The sequence below is a fragment of the Coenobita brevimanus genome, chromosome 17 (genome assembly GCF_032717465.1).
Source record: "Coenobita brevimanus isolate Jiangsu-jjx chromosome 17, ASM3271746v2, whole genome shotgun sequence".
Lineage (NCBI taxonomy): Eukaryota > Metazoa > Arthropoda > Malacostraca > Decapoda > Coenobitidae > Coenobita > Coenobita brevimanus.
Window position 1 is genome coordinate 22,883,904 of NC_136970.1, and position 19,844 is coordinate 22,903,747.

The 19,844-nt window shown below is 39.9% G+C and overlaps 1 non-coding gene across 1 annotated transcript; it reads left to right on the top strand.

The window, feature by feature from the left end:
• The first annotated feature begins 1,762 nt into the window (after window positions 1-1,762).
• LOC145391312 (5S ribosomal RNA) lies at window positions 1,763-1,880 on the top strand. Its single transcript, XR_013895826.1, has one exon. It is a non-coding gene; the product is annotated as a 5S ribosomal RNA (ribosomal RNA).
• The last annotated feature ends 17,964 nt before the right edge of the window (window positions 1,881-19,844 follow it).

Below are 19,844 nucleotides of genomic sequence, written 5' to 3' on the forward strand. Positions count from 1 at the left end.
CTTCCTTCAGTTCCCCCATGAAAGCATCTAGCTCTCATTGCATCCTCAATTGTAACTCCCTTTGTTGCCCCTGTAATACATCTTGAAGTCGTTCAGATCATTCTTTCTGTCCTTCACATTGTGCCTGTAATTGTTCTTTGATTTCATTCTTGAGCTCTCTCTGTTCTTCAGTTTCTGCCTGTAATTGTTCTTTGAGTTCTTTTTGTCTTTCATTCTGTGTTTGTAATACAGTAGCTTCTTGATTGCTGCCATACATGCTTTCTCCTGTCTAGCTTGGCCTCTTGTCTGTACACCTTCTACCTCCATGTCGCAGATTTGACTCACTGCAGCACTTTTCTAATGTTCCACACTCCTGACACCACTGTTACATCCCCATCCAACACTGCCACAGGCTTCAACAGCAGTAGTTCTGTATAGGAATGACGATGCCCAGTGAGTTGTTTCTTCCTAGAGGCAGCCTTTCAGTGTATAACAACACAGATCAGCACAGACGTGGTAAATAAACACTGGCTTAAATTCACTGTCTATATTTTCCAAATAACTACACTTAATGCTTGCCAACTTTACTTCACTGTTTTCACGAGTACCGGAGCTATACAATCTCTACTAACTGCACTGACAGTGAACTAAACATAAACTGAACTGAAACGAAACTAACTGCCCTAGGCTCTTCCACCTCCTTAAATAGCTTTCCCTTTTTCTGCAGAATTCTAGTATACTCTCGAAGGGGCAACAGTTACGATCTCGGAGACGTCCAAAATATCCAGTTTTCTTACACTATGTAACACTCTAAATTATTTTGCATACAGTCTGAGATAAAACTACATAATTTGACAAAATAATCACATCAATAAAACATTATAGAGATACAGAAAAAAAAAACGGTTAACGCATATCTTTCAAAATACCTCCGCCCACAAATAGCAGGCTAACTGGAAATTCTCACTTGTTACTGAAAAATACGAGAAATGCTGAGAACCTTCCAGTACTTCGTAACTAATAAATCCCGCTTCTCAACAATATGTTACTATGTTGAAAGTGGCACGTGTGCCTCTTAGTAAAGCAGCAACCTGCTGGATACGTTGTTCTCGTTAGACTCAATATGCCTACTTATCAACCTACTTCCTGTACCATGTCTCACCCACCCAGTCCCACACACAAGCAACAGGTCTACTCTGTTTACCCACAAGTATATTGCCATGTCTACTTCTGTATTATTTCTACCAAAAAAAACAACACAGGTATACATTGAAAATATTATTTTGATTATTTCATATGATTTTTATATATTTTTTTGGTGCTGAATTTCCATCATCTAACATTTTTTCACAAAACACTTTTTTTTTTTCTCAATTATAGCTTCTTTCTTCTTTTTTAACTCATTTCTCTCTATATAATTATTTACATATGGACATTTCATTATAATGATCGTATGTTTTTATTTAGTATTTTCTGATATTAAAATCTATGTTTAAAACAACATGGTTATTTTATTTGATAATATCCCAGAATATACCTGGAACATACACAGTGGTGAGTCACTAGTCAAGGAGTATGGCAAACATATATCAGTGTGACTCATATACTTGTCTCCTGTGCTTGTAAATTACTTTCAGTGGACTTTTTCTTCTTTCATCACAATGATATTTATTGCAAATGGTAGTTTATTGCATTAATCCTTGGTTTATTTCACTGACATAAGTGGCCCTGTGCAGAAACTTGCCAAACATTATAATGAGAAGAATGCAGACTATTTATAGATTCATCTGGCCATACCACGTTGAATACACCGCTTCCCATCCGATCACCGAAGTTAAGCAACGTTGGGTCTGGTTAGTACTTGGATGGGTGACCGCCTGGGAATTCCAGATGCTGTTGGCATCCCTACGTGTCAAGTGGGGTTGGTGGAGGATTAGTGCCCCTCCCTGTAAAAACAATTAACTCTAAGCCCTTGGCCACCCCATTTAGGATACATGGCGTCTGGCAATGAATGAATGAAATCTAAAAGATGCCTGAAAGAGGTACTTCATCATAATGGTAATAATTATACATGAATTCCTGTTGCTCATTCTGTGCATTTAAAAGAAACATACCAGAATTTGGCAAATCTTTTCGAGAAAATCAGCTACAATGAACACCATTGGTTCAGACGTGGGGACCTGAAAGTTTTGTAGATCTTACTGGGTCAGCAGTCAGGTATACAAAATTCACGTGCTTTCTCTGTAAGTGGAACAGCAGAACCAAGGATTTACACTGGGTTCAGAAGGAATGGCCGAATAGAAAAGATCTACAGCTTGGTGCCAAAAACATCATTAGACCAGCTTGGTGAATCCTGATAAAGTGCTGATACCACTGCTTCATATTAAGCTTGGATTAATGAAGCAGTCTGTCAAAGCCCTATCAAAATATAGGGTATGTTTTATGTATCAATGCCAGAAGTTTCCTAGTTTGTCTGAAGGTAAACCGAAAGAGGGCTTATTTACTGGACCTGATGTTAGAAACTGATTTCCCATGCAGAATTTGATGATGCGATGAACAACCTGGAACGAGAGACTTGGGTAGCTTATCATTCAAAGTAGTAATTTCTAATTTTAGGTAAGAATAAGGATCCAACTTATACACAAACTGTGAGAAATTTGTTAGTCAAGTATAAGGAGTTAGGTTGCAACATGAGTCTGAAAGTTCACTTTTTGGATTCTCATTTGAAATTTCCCCTCGAATATCTTGGAGTGGTGAGTAAAGAACGGGGTGAATATCAAGGACATGGAAAGAAGGTACACCCGGCAACAGTTCCACCTGGGCCCCCCAGTAGCGAAATATAGTAGATGTGGCAGCAGTGTGTGTGTTTGTTCGTCTGTACATGCTCGAGAAATGTTCGGATCGTCAACTCTCTCACTCCATTGTGAACGTGAATCGGCCTTTGAGTTCACTCCATAGATGGCGGTGTGTGGTTATGGGGGAGAGACGGGAGGTCAGGACGGTAGGTGGGTCGGAGTTGGGGGGGACGAACAACTAGGTTGTTTGTATTGGACATGATAATAGTTTTCCCAGTCAATATTGTGGATCGTTTCAGGTTACTGACACTTTGTATTCCTAACAACAATAAAAAAAATGAAATATTGTTGCATTTCTACCCGTTACAATATATTCCACGATGATTGGATATCCTCCATAACTTATTCCCCCCCCCCTCTCTCTCTCTCTCTCTCTCTCTCTCTCTCTCTCTCAGGTCATTAAGTAATCAGTATATAGCATTATCAGCACAGATTAAAGAGGATTTGTCTTTTAATTAAAACTGCTGACAAAGGCCGATTCACGTTCACAATGGAGTGAGAGAGTTGACGATCCGAACATTTTTCGAGCATGTACAAACGAACAAACACACACACTGTGCCACATCTACTATATCTCGATACTAGGGGGCCCAGGCGGAACTGTTGCCGGGTGTACCAGGGACGTTTGGATGTCAGTATAATGGCGGACTACTGCTGGATGATTCATCGGGAACACATCAGAAAAAGTGTACAAACGACTGGCCACGAAACGAAGTTTTGGAGCAAGTTACCAAGGTTAGAGAAGTTATATGTGAGTCATAGAATATCTAGTGTTGTTTCCTTAATGAATAGGTTTATAAAATTACTTTGATTTAATATTTGATATGGTATATGTCAATAAAATTTCCCATTAATTTTGTATTAATATGTGATGTGATGGAAACATTTTAAATGTATTTTTATAAGGTGTTCATAAGTGCAATAAAAAATAACTATTCAGAATTAAAAGTTTTTAATAACTTTAATTTTGCAGACCTGTGTTATGAATGACTTTACGTATATCATAAATATAGAAGAAAATCACGTGCTAGGAGTCCTTTGTGAATATTTGGCGGATACTCAAACAAGCACTTTAACAATGTGGAAGAGAATTTACTTGACATAATGTTTTTGTTTAGACTTTAGTGTGGAAAGTTTGTAAAGTATTAGTTACACACACACACACACACACACACACACACACACACACACACACACACACACACATTAATAAACAATATATTTAATGTTCCAAAGTAGCTGTGGAAACTCCTGTGTTGTTATTACAGTGTTTTAGTCAGATGCCACCATGAACACAGTACAAGAAAAAATCATACATTGCTAAAAATTTACAGGAAGTGCTCCAAGGACGGACAGAACTAATGGCACTTGGCTGACTACTAAAGGTAGTTGATTTCCTCCTCTAACAACTGGATATTTCTGAGCTTAATGTTATTTCACGAGAGGACCATGTTCACGACTTGTAGATTCGTTGTAATAGTCATGTATTGTGCTGGCTGTTCCAGGATGCAAGGACTAATTTGGAGAGAGAGAGAGAGAGAGAGAGAGAGAGAGAGAAAGAGAGAGAGAGAGTCTTGAATAGAATATGAGGCTTAATGACACGAGTCATAAACTCTCTCCCTCTCTCTTTCTCTGTCTCTGTCTCTGTCTCTCTCTCTCTCTCTCTCTCTCTCTCTCTCTCTCTCTCTCTCTCTCTCTCTCTCTCTCACACACACACACACACACACACACATCTCTGATAAGATTAGGGAAGGAAAGTTGTAAGATACCATAAGAAGGTGTTTAACTCGTATATCCTCCTAATGTTCAATTATGTTTGTGCATGTGTGTGTGTGTGTGTGTGTGTGTGTGTGTGTGTGTGTGTGTGTGTGTGTGTGTGTGTGTGTGTGTGTGTGTGTGTGTGTGTGTGTCTTTTAACAGTTTTCTCTTCATCTCTCTTATCTCCTTTTTCCTAGATAATCATGTCTCCCGTGTTCTTACTGCGTATCTTGTTCTTTTAGTTGACTTAATTTCTTCGGCCGTTGGTACAGCGCTAGTTCGCCTCCTTTACTAAGTTTTCCCGACATTTATGATCTGCCTTGTTTTTCTCTCTTTCTTCGGACGATTCTCATATCCTCGGCTACTCGAATATTATACATTTTGTATAGTCCAGTAGATACTGGGATGAGCCTTTAAATGTCGTTTATAGTTTTGATCTTGGTTTAATATGTAGATTAAGAATCTACCAAGTGCCCTCTTTTCACCCTTGAGCATTGTGCGTATTTCAATATGGCGTCCAAGAATGTCTTCGCATTAGCAATAAGTTGTACTCACAAAGTACAGTAATACACATTTGAAAAGTGTAAGTTTGCATATTTTTGTGCAAAATGCTGTAAGATGAAAGAGAAAATGAAAGCCCTATATTTAAAAAAAAAAAAAAAAAAAAAACTCTTAGTTTACCATTATACCGAATGGCATACGTTTGACAATGGAGAAGCTCCAACACCACAGGTTTTGACAGCTCACAGCACAGGTAATTATTATTTTTTTACATTATATTAAAAAAAGCACCTGAAGTGAAAGAGTTAACCTACCAGTCATGTTGTCCTAGCCACGTACCACCAGCTTTTTGTCAACAGCATCATTACAACCTACTCACAAAGGCCTCTTTTGTAGTTTCCACCCTGTCCCTCCACGTCGTTCTTAATTTATCGCTCATATTCTGCCAACCACCCACAACACACCACCCTCCTTCCCGTACTCTGTCACCCTGTACATCCACATTGTTCCTAGCCTACCAATTATGTTGTGCAAACCACCTATACCACCAGCTTTTTGTCAATAGCATCATTATTACTGACTCAGAAAAGACCTCTTATGTACTTTCCACCCGGTCCCTCCACCTTGTTCATTAACAAATATCCATGTTCTCCCAACCATCCGTACCACCAGCTATCATTCAGCAGCATCATAGTATTTAATTACGATGGATGTTGTGATGACCTACAAATATTATACCAACTTGCCTGCCAATCCCTGACACGACTGGTAATTCAGAAATACTTGGATTAATTGCTGGCGTGTTGTGCCTCGGTGGTAACAAAATACATTTTTAAAAATCTGGCAGTGCGTGGCACTAACCGGGTCAACACCCACTGGTAACGATGGCACCGCGTTTTGAGAGTTTATCAGGGGTGTGGGGAGGACGGCGAACAAAGTGTGAGGGGGTAAGGGAGGATCCAGCGTCACCCAGCCAATATTATCTGTTCGTTCACAAGTTTGCACACTTTATTTCACAAGGTTTTGAAACTCACTGACGTGGGTCTGTCACATGGATCCAGTGGAAAATGAGACATCGACAAGGATCATATCATGAGAGTGGGATGCTTGGAGGAATGATAAGAAAGACTACGAATGAGGTGGAGGGACAAGATGCTGGAGAACACGAGGCAGGAGTAGCATAAGTGGAACAAAACAGAAGTGGAGGGAGAATGAGGCAGTATATAAGAGATCCTGTATGGTAGTTGTATGTGAAAGTGAAGGGAGAGTGAGGCGATATATAATAGAGGGTGTATGGTAATTGTTTGTGGAAGGAGCAGCATAACTGGAACAAAACAAAGGGGAGGGAAAGCGAGGCAGGTACTAAGATAGGGTGTTTGAAGATATCTGTGGAAGAAACAATATAAGTAGAACAAAGGAATATTGGAGGAAATGTGAGGCAGAATAAAAGAAAGGGTTTATGGTAGTTTGCTTAAGTGGAGTGAGGGTGAGGCAGTGTGTAAGAGAGGCTGTACGTTAATGAGGCATGTGTGGAAGAAACACTATTAGAAGAACACAAATGAATTTGAGAGAAAGAGAAACAGTACGTAAGAGGGTGTATGGTTGTAATGTAGAGTGAAGAGGTAGGCTTGTTGGTTCTTACTATGTTACTGTCTGTACAATCAGAATGTATGTCGACTTTATCCTTCTCACGTCAACAAAACCTTCCACCAATTAATTATTGAAGTATGTGAGGAAGATCGGTAAACCGTTCAGAAGGATGTGGCATTCAGTGACATTGTCAATACAGTTCTTCACAGCCTAAAAAGCAAATTACGTATAAGTGCATAATTATATTCGTAAGACTTCCCTGGATCTTGAAACAAGCTATAAATAAATATACCCATACTCGTATATCCATAAGCATAAACACGCATATAGTGACATTCAAATCAAAACTTTTATAACTGAGGAGGTTGTGGTGCAGAAGCCAATTAAAATAATGGCCATAATAGTCTATGCAGGTAGTTGGTGTCAAGCAGGAAATGTGTCCATGAAACTGTTGATATGAAATGATGTGTATATTAATTACAACATCGGCGGCATATGGCACCTTATTTGTTGAAAATTGGCAAAGTGCTGTCTCTCTCTCTCTCTCTCTCTCTCTCTCTCTCTCTCTCTCCATCACTGTCCTGCTGGTAAAGTTATGATAAAGGGTATATAATAAACAATCTATAATGGCACTGGCAGGAAAAATAAGGTCCACCTTCATCACTTTCTTCTTTTTTTCGTGAATTTATTGTTGGATGTATTAGGCTGAAAATTTGTGTCTCACAGGTGTTGGTTTTTACTTACGGTAAACAAATAAATTACCGGCATATTAATAATAATAATAATATATCTATCTATCTATCTATCTATTGCCAGACGCCTCAATCCCCTTTGGGGTGGCCACAAACAAATCGCCTCCACGTCGTCCTGTCCCCCGCCATTTCACTGCCCTGCTCCCAACTCACACCCCCTTCTCTCATATACCTCTCCACCCCATCCCTCCATCTCATCCTCGGCCTCCCCTCCCTCTTCCCTCTTCCACCTCACTCACATACACTCTCTTCGTCAGTTTTTCACCCTCCATCCTTTCCACATGGTCATATATATATATACATACATATATATATATATATATATATACATATATATATATATATATATATATATATATATATATATATATATATATATATATATATATATATATATATTGTTACATAGCCTATGATTTCATCATCCTTTGTATAGTTTAACGCACAGTTGCTGCATGTTTGATCACGAGCGTGTTCTGCCTCAGTCCCCCCCTTCTACCGTTATAGTAGAGTAAGTCGTTCTCTCTGTTATTCAGAGTGGGATTTTCAGTTTTTTGTCCCCATGGCTTCATTTGCGCGTCCTTCTTACAAGTTGTATCAAGCTCTGCTGGCCCCTATATAATGAGCTCAGTCTCTGCATCATTGCCACTTAGATCTGCTCCTCATTTTGTTCACATCTCTGTCCTCCCCTGTACAGATATTATTATTGTGAGTGCTCAAGAAATCTCCAAACATCTAGCAGCTGTGTGTAATTTGAGTGTAACTGTTGTTGCATTTTTTCTTGTACTGTGTAGCTTGGGGTTGATTCTTGGGCCTAGTGAGGTCTTTGTGATTAGTGTAGGGGTTTTATATCAGTCATTTTAAATAATATTTTGTATCTGTAATAATTTATCTGGAATTCACTGAGCATTACCCGGTGTATTTTCATTTATCAGGGCTGACTTAGATAAATTTACTCTTGCTAATTTCGTGTTAATAGAGGCTATTGCAGTTAACCATATATTTAACCTGTTTATTTGCCATTACATTATCCTTATGAGTTCTGAATGTTTTGTTGTTAGTTTGAGCATTAAACTTTAACTTGTAATTTTACCTAACTCTTTTGTTTTGAACCTGGAACTTTACGGGACAGTAGTGACTCTTCGTATTCTCACTTAAAGTGTACGTTATCTTTCTCTGTTCCGTAACATAAATTTGGCGACCTCATATCAGGATATTCAGGATATTATCATAAGGATATTGTTTGATATTTTGTGACTGTGATATATTCATGATGGCTACTATTTCTACACTTGATGAAGCCAAAGATTTTTTGTCAAATGTGCAAACAGTGTGTGATATAGAAAACAGAACAAAGAATGAACTTAAGCTTGTTGCTCAACAATTGGGAATTGCAGTTCACTCATCATTCTAAAGATCAAATTGTTGGCATGATTAATAAAAGCTTGTTTAATGTAACTCCTCGAAATGAGCAAACGCAGATTGAATTAGCTAAGTTACAGCTAGCCCTGCAGGAGGCTCGTGTGAAGGAAGCTGAATTTCAAGCACGTGCTAAGGAGGCTGATGTTAAGGAGGCAAATGCTCGTATTGAAGAGGCACAGGTACAGGCTCAGGCACAAATTGAACTTGCCAGGATTCAGGCAGACCATGAGTATCGCATGAAACAAGGTGGAACTGGATCATCTTGCTCTGATGATTTTGATGTGGCTAAAAATGTTAAACTTGTCCCTCCTTTTAATGAATCTGATTTAACAAATTTTTTTCAGTTGTTTGAGAGGGTAGCTACAGGTTTTAATTGGCCTAAGGAGTATTGGCCAGTACTCCTTCAAACTGTTCTCACCGGTAAAGCTCAAGTAACTTATGCATCTTTGCCTCAGGATCAATCTGATAATTATGATGTAGTTAAGAGCTTGATTCTTAAGGCCTATGAGCTTGTTCCTGAAGCCTATAGAGTAAAATTTAGGACAACTTACAAGCAAGATAAGCAATCCCATGTTGAGTATGCAAAAATCAAAGAAGATCTGTTAGAGCAGTGGTTAAATTCTAAGAATGTGGATTCTGATTTTGGTAAATTTAAGCAGATGATTTTGCTGGAGGACTTCAAAAGGTGTATTAGTAAAGATGTAAGCCTAAATCTTGATGAGAAAAGAATAGATAATTTGTCTGATGCTGCAGTTTTAGCTGATGAGTATGTTCTCACTCACAAGAGATATTCTAAAGAAAAAGGGAAAGCTGAGAGTAAGTACGTTGCCTCTACTCAGAGTACAGGTAACAGGAAAGAGAATAAAGATGATGTTTCTCAGGAAGTAAATACCAGCTTCACCTCTAGATTTCAGAAAAGTAAATGTACTTATTGTAGTAAGCTCGGTCATACTACGGAGAAATGTTTCAGGAGACAGCGTGATGTGAACAAAAAGGAGTCTCTAAATATTCAGTCAATTGGTCTAGTGTCCACTCTTGAGAGTTCCCAGAATTCTATAACTGAGTTAACTGAACCTGCTTTGAGGGGTAACTTAAATTCTCATGATGGAGCTCCTCTTTTGAGCAGTAACGTGGGTGACACTCTCAAGAGTTCATGTGCTAATTTCCTGTCTGATGGTTTTGTCAGTCCTCTGGACAGTAATGACAGGAAATCAGTTCAAATATATCGTGACACAGGTGCTTGGCAATCCCTTATGCTGACCAGTGTTCTAGGCTCTAATGTTAATTCCTCTGATGAAACTGTAATCTTACAAGGTGTAGGGAATAATTACTTCTCTGTCCCTCTGTGCACAGTGAATTTAGAGTCTGGTTTTGTTAATGGTTCTGTTATGGTTGGGTTGGTTGAGACACTCTCAATGTCAGGTGTAACTTTCTTACTTGGAAATGATATTGGTGGAAGTCAAGTGTGTCCAGCTCCTCAGTTGTCTAGTGAGCCAGTGGCTGTGTCTCGGGATTGTGATGTCCCTGATGTGTTCCCTGCATGTACTGTCACTAGGGCTAAGTCTAAAGTTACTGGTGATTTAGAGGATAATGATGATGATGATGATGTTATCCTAGCTGACACTTTTCTTGCTAATTTGGACCACTCACCAGATCAGGCAGTACCCCGTAGTGTTGATAATTTGTCTCGTCAAGAGTTGGTTGAGTTGCAGGTTGCTGACCCTGAGTTGAAAGGTCTAGCTAACTCTGCTTACAGTGAAGAAGAGTCAGCCGGTGCTTCTACTTGTTATTATGTAAAGTCAGGAGTACTTATGAGGAAGTGGAGATCCCCAACAGCATCAGCCGACTGTGAATGGGAGGTTGTACATCAAGTTGTCATCCCTCGTGTTTGTAGGCAGGATATCATTAGAGTGGCTCATGATTCCAGTTTGGCAGGACACCTTGGAGTGAGGAAGACTGTGGCACGCATTTTGAAACACTTCTACTGGCCAGGTATCTTCAGGGATGTTTCCTGGTATTGTAAGTCTTGTCACACCTGTCAAGTTGTGGGGAAGTGTAATCAGACCGAAAAGGTTGCACCTCTAGTTCCCATTCCCCCTTTTGAGGCGCCTTTCACCCGTGTGTTGGTGGATATTGCGGGCCCTCTTCCTAAGACTTCTTCAGGAATTTCTTATGTGTTGACCATGATTGATATGGCTACTCGTTATCCTGAAGCCATTCCACTTAGAAATATCTCAGCAAAGAACGTGGTTAAGGAAATGCTAGGGTTCTTCACAAAGTTTGGTCTGCCCAAGGAGGTACAGTCAGACCGGGGAAGTAATTTCATGTCAAACGTTTTCAAGCAGTCTCTGAAAGAGTTGGGCATCACCCAGATCACCTCTTCAGCTTACCATCCCCAGACCCAAGGAGCGTTGGAGAGATATCATCAAACACTCAAATCGATGCTCAAGAAATACTGTTTGGAACATCAGAAAGACTGGGATAAAGGTCTTCCATTCGTTGTATTTGCTGCAAGAGAATCTCCAAATGAATCACTGGGCTTCTCACCTTTTGAACTACTGTTTGGCCATGAAGTAAGAGGACCCCTTAAGTTACTCAAGGAATGCTGGCTGTCGGAGGAAGATGACGTCAACCTGCTGGAGTATGTGATGAAGTTCAAAGAACGGCTGTCCACTGCTTTACAGCTGGCGAGAGAGAATTTAGGAGCTGCTCAGAGAAGATGAAGACTTGGTATGACAAGAAGTCCAGGTTACGCCACTTTCAGCCAGGAGATCAGGTTTTGATTCTGCTACCAGTTCATGGGCAACCTCTTCAAGCCAAGTTTAGTGGCCCTTATTTCGTGGAGAAGAAACTCAGTGATGTCAGCTATGTCATCGCCACACCAGATCGTAGAAAGAGCAAGCAACTATGTCACATCAACATGCTAAAGTTATATCACAGGCGGGACGAAAATAATCCAGTCTGCACTGTAGCTGTTCCACCCGAGTCTGCAAGTGAAGCTCTCCCATGCAGTATGAGCCTGAGTGATAGTTTGGGGAAGAATCCTGATATCATGAATGATCTCCAGACTAAGCTTTCTCATCTACCACCCAAGGAAAGGCAGGAGTTTTCGGCATTACTGCAGGAGTACCCGCAAGTGTTCCGTGCTTCTCCAGGAAGAACCACTGTGTTGATGCATGATGTCGATGTTGGAGACGCAAAGCCAATTAAATTGCCTCCTTACCGTGTGAACCCAGTGAAAGTTCCTCTCATCCAGAAGGAGCTTGGCTACCTGTTGGACCACAAGATGATTGAGCCCTGTCAGAGCGAGTGGAGTTCTCCTGTCACTCTAGTCCCTAAGCCAGGTGGGTCACAGAGGCTTTGCATCGACTACAGACGTGTTAATCAGATAACCAAAACAGACACTTACCCTCTCCTTCGCGTGGAAGATTGCATAGACAAGATCGGAAAGGCTAGGTACATAAGTAAGTTTGATTTGTTAAAGGGATACTGGCAAGTACCTATGACTGAACGTGCTAGGGAGATCTCATGTTTTGTAACACTAGGAAAGAAATTATTGCAGATTGCTTATCTAGACTTTAGACATTGTTTTAGAGTAATAAGAAATTTCCTTTGTAAATTTCTTTTTCTTTGTGGGGAGGTGTTACATAGCCTATGATTTCATCATCCTTTGTATAGTTTAACGCACAGTTGCTGCATGTTTGATCACGAGCGTGTTCTGCCTCAGTCCCCCCCTTCTACCGTTATAGTAGAGTAAGTCGTTCTCTCTGTTATTCAGAGCGGGATTTTCAGTTTTTTGTCCCCATGGCTTCATTTGCGCGTCCTTCTTACAAGTTGTATCAAGCTCTGCTGGCCCCTATATAATGAGCTCAGTCTCTGCATCATTGCCACTTAGATCTGCTCCTCATTTTGTTCACATCTCTGTCCTCCCCTGTACAGATATTATTATTGTGAGTGCTCAAGAAATCTCCAAATATCTAGCAGCTGTGTGTAATTTGAGTGTAACTGTTGTTGCATTTTTTCTTGTACTGTGTAGCATGGGGTTGATTCTTGGGCCTAGTGAGGTCTTTGTGATTAGTGTAGGGATTTTATATCAGTCATTTTAAATAATATTTTGTATCTGTAATAATTTATCTGGCATTCACTGAGCATTACCCGGTGTATTTTCATTTATCAGGGCTGACTTAGATAAATTTACTCTTGCTAATTTCGTGTTAATAGAGGCTATTGCAGTTAACCATATATTTAACCTGTTTATTTGCCATTACATTATCCTTATGAGTTCTGAATGTTTTGTTGTTAGTTTGAGCATTAAACTTTAACTTGTAATTTTACCTAACTCTTTTGTTTTGAACCTGGAACTTTACGGGACAGTAGTGACTCTTCGTATTCTCACTTAAAGTGTACGTTATCTTTCTCTGTTCCGTAACAATATATATATATATATATATATATATATATATATATATATATACACACGCTAATAAAGTAAGCATCAGTCTTGAGAGAGAGAGAGAGAGAGAGAGAGAGAGAGAGAGAGAGAGAGAGAAATGGAACTCTGGCTGAAGTACACTTAGAAGGTTAAAGTAACACTATACCGATACACGGATGTGGAAAGGCAAAGAAGAAGAAGAAAGGAAAGAGGGGGGGGGGGAGAAATGAACCGGGGGAATCTGGAGGGGTTGGAAGGGGGTTAGGGAAGAATGGAACAGGAAAAGACAGGAGAGAAAAGTGAGAAAAAAAAAAAAAAGAGGGAAAGAATGAGAAACGAAACATACAAGAAATGCTGAGGATAGACGAGGTAAAGGACAGATCGACAGAAATGAGACAGAAATACAAGAAGACTGAGTATATGGGAACTGAAGAGAGATAAGAGGGGAAGAGGAAAAGAAAAGTGAAAACCTATCCTCTTGAATTAGTTTGGGCAATGGACTTTAGTGCACAGCAATAAAGAGTAGCCACTTAATGACAGTGAGGACGACTGCTCAGCCACGAAAACTCTCCCTCTCTCTCTCTCTCTCTCACACACACACACACACACACACACACACACACACACACACACACAAGCCACTTAGGCACTTCTGGAGGGAGGAAATTATCAAGAGTGTATGTCGTATGGGAAATGGAGGAAGGATGGAATAAAAGGGAGACTGGCGATACAAATGATGGATGGGGAGGAAGGAAGGAAGGAAGGAAGGCAGAAAAAGGAAATAACGTGTAAAGTAAGCTGACAGATACGATGGAGAGAAGCAAACAAGAATATTATTCAAGGAAAGATAACAGGAGGCCTATTGAAATATAAGGTTATCTGTTGAGGTAAAGTTAAATGACAACATTTAACCACCACGTACGAGAAGAGAATAGTGACAGCAGGGCTCTTCCCCATCCACCTACACCACCGGTATAACAGCCGGCAGGAAAAATTCGGGAAAAAATAAATGTAAACATGATAAACATTGTCACAGAAAAGACGGGAAAGTAACGTCTATGATCTATTCAAGTTGATCCCATTGTTAAAAAAAGATAATTAGTATATTCTCTCTCGGTGGTCTGCTATGACGAGTAAGGAAGGAGAAGGGAAGAGGAATGACATTAAGGAAGATTATGGTAAGAGGGAGACGACAGGGAAAGGATAAGGGGGTTGACGTAGAGGTTAACCGTAGAAGGCAAAGGAGAGGACAAGGAGGACAATGAAGCAAATGATGGAGAATGTGGGGAATGCGTCAGAAAAAGGGAGCTGAGACACACTAAGTGGAAGAACATGATGTGTGTGTGTGTGTGTGTGTGTGTGTGTGTGAGAGAGAGAGAGAGAGAGAGAGAGAGAGAGAGAGAGAGAGAGAGAGAGAGAGAGAGAGAGTTACATAGAGTTACATAGATACACAGACCACACAGACCTTACGGTCCCTACGAGGCGGTCCGGCCTTAATCCTAATATAGTGCATAGGAGCAGGAGAAAAGGATAGCACAGCAGAAGGCTCTCTCCCCCACCCTCCAGACCCTCCGGCATTTACCGTACAGGAAACAAGAGAGGAAGTAATACCTTGCAGGAATGAAAAACCTGAAGGAATTTTATAGGATCGGCAGAGAGTAGAATAATATGGAAAAGGAAAATTTGGGCATACAGCCACATACTTACTCTATGCATGCAATTTTTTTTTTTTAAATCAAAAGATGAATAGAATGTTTATCTATTATTTATATTCTATAATATTGTCTGTGTCTAATAGACACATGAATGCAGACGCGAATATGCAATAATTGCTCCATCCTAACTAAACGATACCAATTGCGTCGAGATACATGTCCAGTCTCTTTTTAAACATATTTATGGTACCACTTTCAATCACATTCCCAGGGAGTTTATTCCATTCGCTTACAACAGAGTAAGTGAAGAAGTTTTTGGTTGTATCAAGATTAGCCCTCCTTGCTTGCAACTTCATACCATTTCCTCGAGTTACAGTCTCAGCAATTACTGTGAATAGCTTGTTTGAATCAGTATTACTGAAGCCTTTTAGCATCTTAAAACATTCAGTCAGTTGTCCCCTGAGTCTCCGTTTTCTAAGAGAGAATAGGTTTAATTCCTTGAGTCTCTCGAGGTATGGTTTATTCCTCAGGGACGGGATTAACTTGGTAGCCCTACGCTGGACCGCTTCCAGTATTTCTATATCTTTAATTAGGTGAGGCGCCCAAAACTGCACTGCAAACTCTAAGTGTGGCCTGACTATGCTTTTGTATAGGGGGATTACAATATCTTTGCTTTTATATGTAAAATATCTTTTGATGAAGCCTAGGGTCCTGTTGGCTTTATTGGCGGCAGAGATACATTGATTCGAACATTTCAGATCGTCTGAAATTAGTACGCCTAGATCCTTAACTAGTGAGGACTTGCTAATGATTTGGCCCTTCATTTCGTAATCATATCTTTTGTTTTTCTTCCCACATTGCAGTACCTGACATTTGCTTATATTGAAGGGCATTTGCCATTTTTCTGACCAGCTGATAATTTTATCAAGGTCATTTTGAAGGCTAATTCTGTCTTCTTCAGTTAATATAGTGTTGCCGATTTTTGTGTCGTCTGCAAATTTAGAAATGAAGTTGTTTAGGCCAACATCGATATCGTTAATATACATAATAAAGAGGACTGGTCCCAACACTGATCCCTGAGGAACACCACTGGTCACTGGAGCCCAGTCTGACTCTACTCCATTTATAACGACTCGTTGCTTTCTCTCACTTAACCAGCAACGTATCCACCTATGAATATTTCCGTCAATTCCGAGTGATCTTACTTTTGTCATTAGTTTATCATGCGGCACTTTGTCAAAGGCTTTCTGGAAGTCTAAGTAGATTATATCAAGTGACCTGGTACAATCATTCATTTTAAAAAGTGTATCGTAAAACTCAATTAAATTTGTCACGCATGATCTCCGCTTTCTAAAGCCATGCTGGCTGTTCCTAATTACGTTATTAGTTTCTAGGAACTCAACTATCCTATCTCTAATTAATGATTCGAGGATCTTTCCCAAGATAGAGGTTAGGCTAATTGGTCTATAATTACCTGGTTGATCTCTACTGCCCTTTTTATATATAGGGGTCACGTTAGCCAGTCTCCAGTCTGCTGGAACCTTTCCTTGTTGTAGGGACTTGTTAAAGAGAGAGAGAGAGAGAGAGAGAGAGAGAGAGAGAGAGAGAGAGAGAGAGAGAGAGAGAGAGAGTACAAACTGCCCACCATTTTCTTTAATGTGGAGGTAAACTACAGAACTGTGTGGGTTAGTTTTTTGGTAATTGTGTTTTATGTCCTCCACTGGTAACCACAGAGTACATACAACAAAATCTCTCTTCCATCTCTGTTTGCTCTCGAATGGCGGGATCGTTTCTGAACAAAATAGTACTCAGTTTCACAAGTATATCAATCGTTGGCTGCTGTCTTTCCCCTTACGGTCAGAAGCCCGCATTTTCTTTGCTGGGATACTGACACATCTTTGCAGAAGCCACATTAACTGTACAGCATTTGAACACTAAAATAGGACACGTGGTGGTCCAGTGGATATAGTTATTGTTTGCTGTTCAAGAGGACCAGAGTTGGATGCAAGTCATGGGCGGGGATGTGAATGATGACATGAATTCCATTATCACAGATTTACTGATTTTCTAGAAGACCCGCCTGACATCATAAAAACACCCCCGAGAATAACATCGCACCAGCTCTGAATGAAACAGCCCAAGCACGTATTCTGTATGAACAGAGGGTTAGTATCGCATTGGTGACATGTGAAGGAGTGTGACACACTGAAAGACCACTAGGTCTCAAGGGACAACCTATTAAGTCTAAGTGTACACACACACACACACACACACACACACACACACACACACACACACATCAAGGGACAACCTATTAAGTCTAAGTGTACACACACACACACACACACACACACACACAGAATCAATTTACGACAGAAGGGCCCTTAAGAATGAGTAATGGTGTCCGGTGGAGTCATACGCCAAGATTTACGTCGCAAGAGTGTAGGTAGCTGTATCTCTTTGTCACACACCTTACTGCCTGCTGGTTCATTTATGGTTGGAATGTTTAAAAGGTAACTTGTCTATCCTTACAATGTTAATAATTCTGATGCCTTCCACATCTTTATTTACACACAAGTATTAATGCCCACGGATACTTGCATTTCTGCTCTCTTTCATTTCTGTATGTATCCACCTTTGATCTCTGGTCTGATGTACGAATATAGGAAAAAATATATATAAGGGGATGCATATGTGTGGTTTACATAAAGATATGAAAGTAAGAAAAAAAAAGTAGAATAAAAAGAAGAAACGCGGAAAATACATGAGATAAAATGGTGAGAGGGTGGAGCAATAATAAATGGGAAAGTAAGGGTGAAATATTGGCTGAGAGGAAGACAATTTGTTATAGATGATAAAGGAGAAGAGAAAGGAACTGGAACAGAATTAGCTCGTTCGAGGATGAGGAATGAAGAGGAAAATAAAGTAGAATAAAGGCAACAAACAGGAAAGTGAGAGTGAAAAGAAATGAAGGAAAAATATTACATCTCTCTCTCTCTCTCTCTCTCTCTCTCTCTCTCTCTCTCTCTCTCTCTCTCCAGCAAATATCCATGCATACAAATACTCTTCCTCATCCCAGCTGCGTCTCGTTTATATTGACAGACTTGATGCTTACAGACAATCAAAGACTACCACAGATGACATGCTAGTCCCCTCTATCTGTCTGTCTGTCTTCTCTGTTTATCTGTCTTCTTTTTTTCACTCAGTCATATGGTCTGATTCTTCGTGTGTTGGTTATTGTTCGTTTACGAGACTGTATCTTTGTCTGTTGTTGGTTATCAGGTCTGTATTGCTGTGACGCTGTCTGTATATTTGTATTTGTGTCTGTCAGTTTGTTATGAACACACAAATATATCTCTTTATGTAGAAAATCTGATAGATCAGGCGTTAGATGTACTATGAAAGTAAAAGATGTTAAGCGATATTCAGCACACTAATGGGTTACGAGTATGTGTCCAGATTTCACTACAATTTCCACTTCACTGAGCCACAGAAAAGTCCTTGATATTTACTTTGTTTTGTGTTCGTATAGGATAATATGAGAGAAACATTGTATTTTTACTCTGTCTTCTCTGCTTACATAACGAGTAAGACCGCTGAACAACAGTATATTGGAGACCTGCATGACTGTACTGTAAACTATTTACACTCCAGGGTTGTTGTGGGTGGGGGGGGGGGTGGCAGTGGAATGTAAATGTAGTGGACTTGAATCTGGATGACCGGGTCTGGTAGGGCTTTGCTGGTGAACAGCGGTTTACATACAATAGACTAGTTTTGGGAATGCCATGGGGAGGGGAAGGAGACGAGGGCAATGATCATAGAAAGGAATGTGGAAGAAGTACACTTTTTTTGTGAATAAGTAGAAATGAGGAACAATATTATGGGAAGGAATGAGCTGGAAAGGGATGGGTATGCCAGCTATGGGTAAGGAAACAAACTGTGCAAGGACAAAATTGAAGAACACACTGAAAACTAGGGAGGTGGAATAATGGGGAGGAGGACGACATTTTGTTGAAGAAAGGAAAAGGTATGCCAGTCAAATTTAATTTGTGGGCAAGTAGGACTATGGAACAAATAATGAAGCTCGTGAAATGGAGGGATTGGAGAAGCGAAGAAGAACGATGAAGAGAGAACAGAAACTACATATATATGCCAGCTAAATGACCGAGGTGGTCAACAACATATATATATATATATATATATATATATATATATATATATATATATATATATATATATCATCCAATCCTACCTTGCCCCATGAGGAGTGTAGGAGCCCGGGGCTAGGCAGTTGGTCCTGACATTTAAGATGAGAGTGACCAACCTCACTCATCCCTGAGTGACATTGCGTGAGCAATGAACCCCAACCATCCCTTAGATATAAACCTTCCCGGCTCAATCCGATTGGAGCACAATAATTACCCACTAAACCACCAGGCGCAAAAATTTGGTTATATGGTTACCACCCAGCGTAGTAAATAGTTTCCTAGTGTACAAGAAACCATTTGGCTTGTCACTCAGTGTAGAGTCACCCATTGGCAGAAAAAAGAAGAAAGAATGAAGGAATTAAAGACAGAAGAGGAAATGTAAAGTCACCCGTGGGCAGAAGGTCGAGGAAATAATGAAGGAAAGAAAGATAGAAGATGGAAGGAAAGAAGGATGGAGGAGAGAACAGGGCAGACATTCGAGAGCAGCACTACATTGAGTGAGTGGATGGTGAGCGCCCCCACCTACCACAATATATATATATATATATATATATAGATGGATAGATAGATAGATAGGGAAATAGATAGATAGATAGATATTGATTTCGATATAGATAGATAGATAGACAGACATATATAGATAGATAGATAGATAGATAGATATCGATATATATATATATATATATATATAT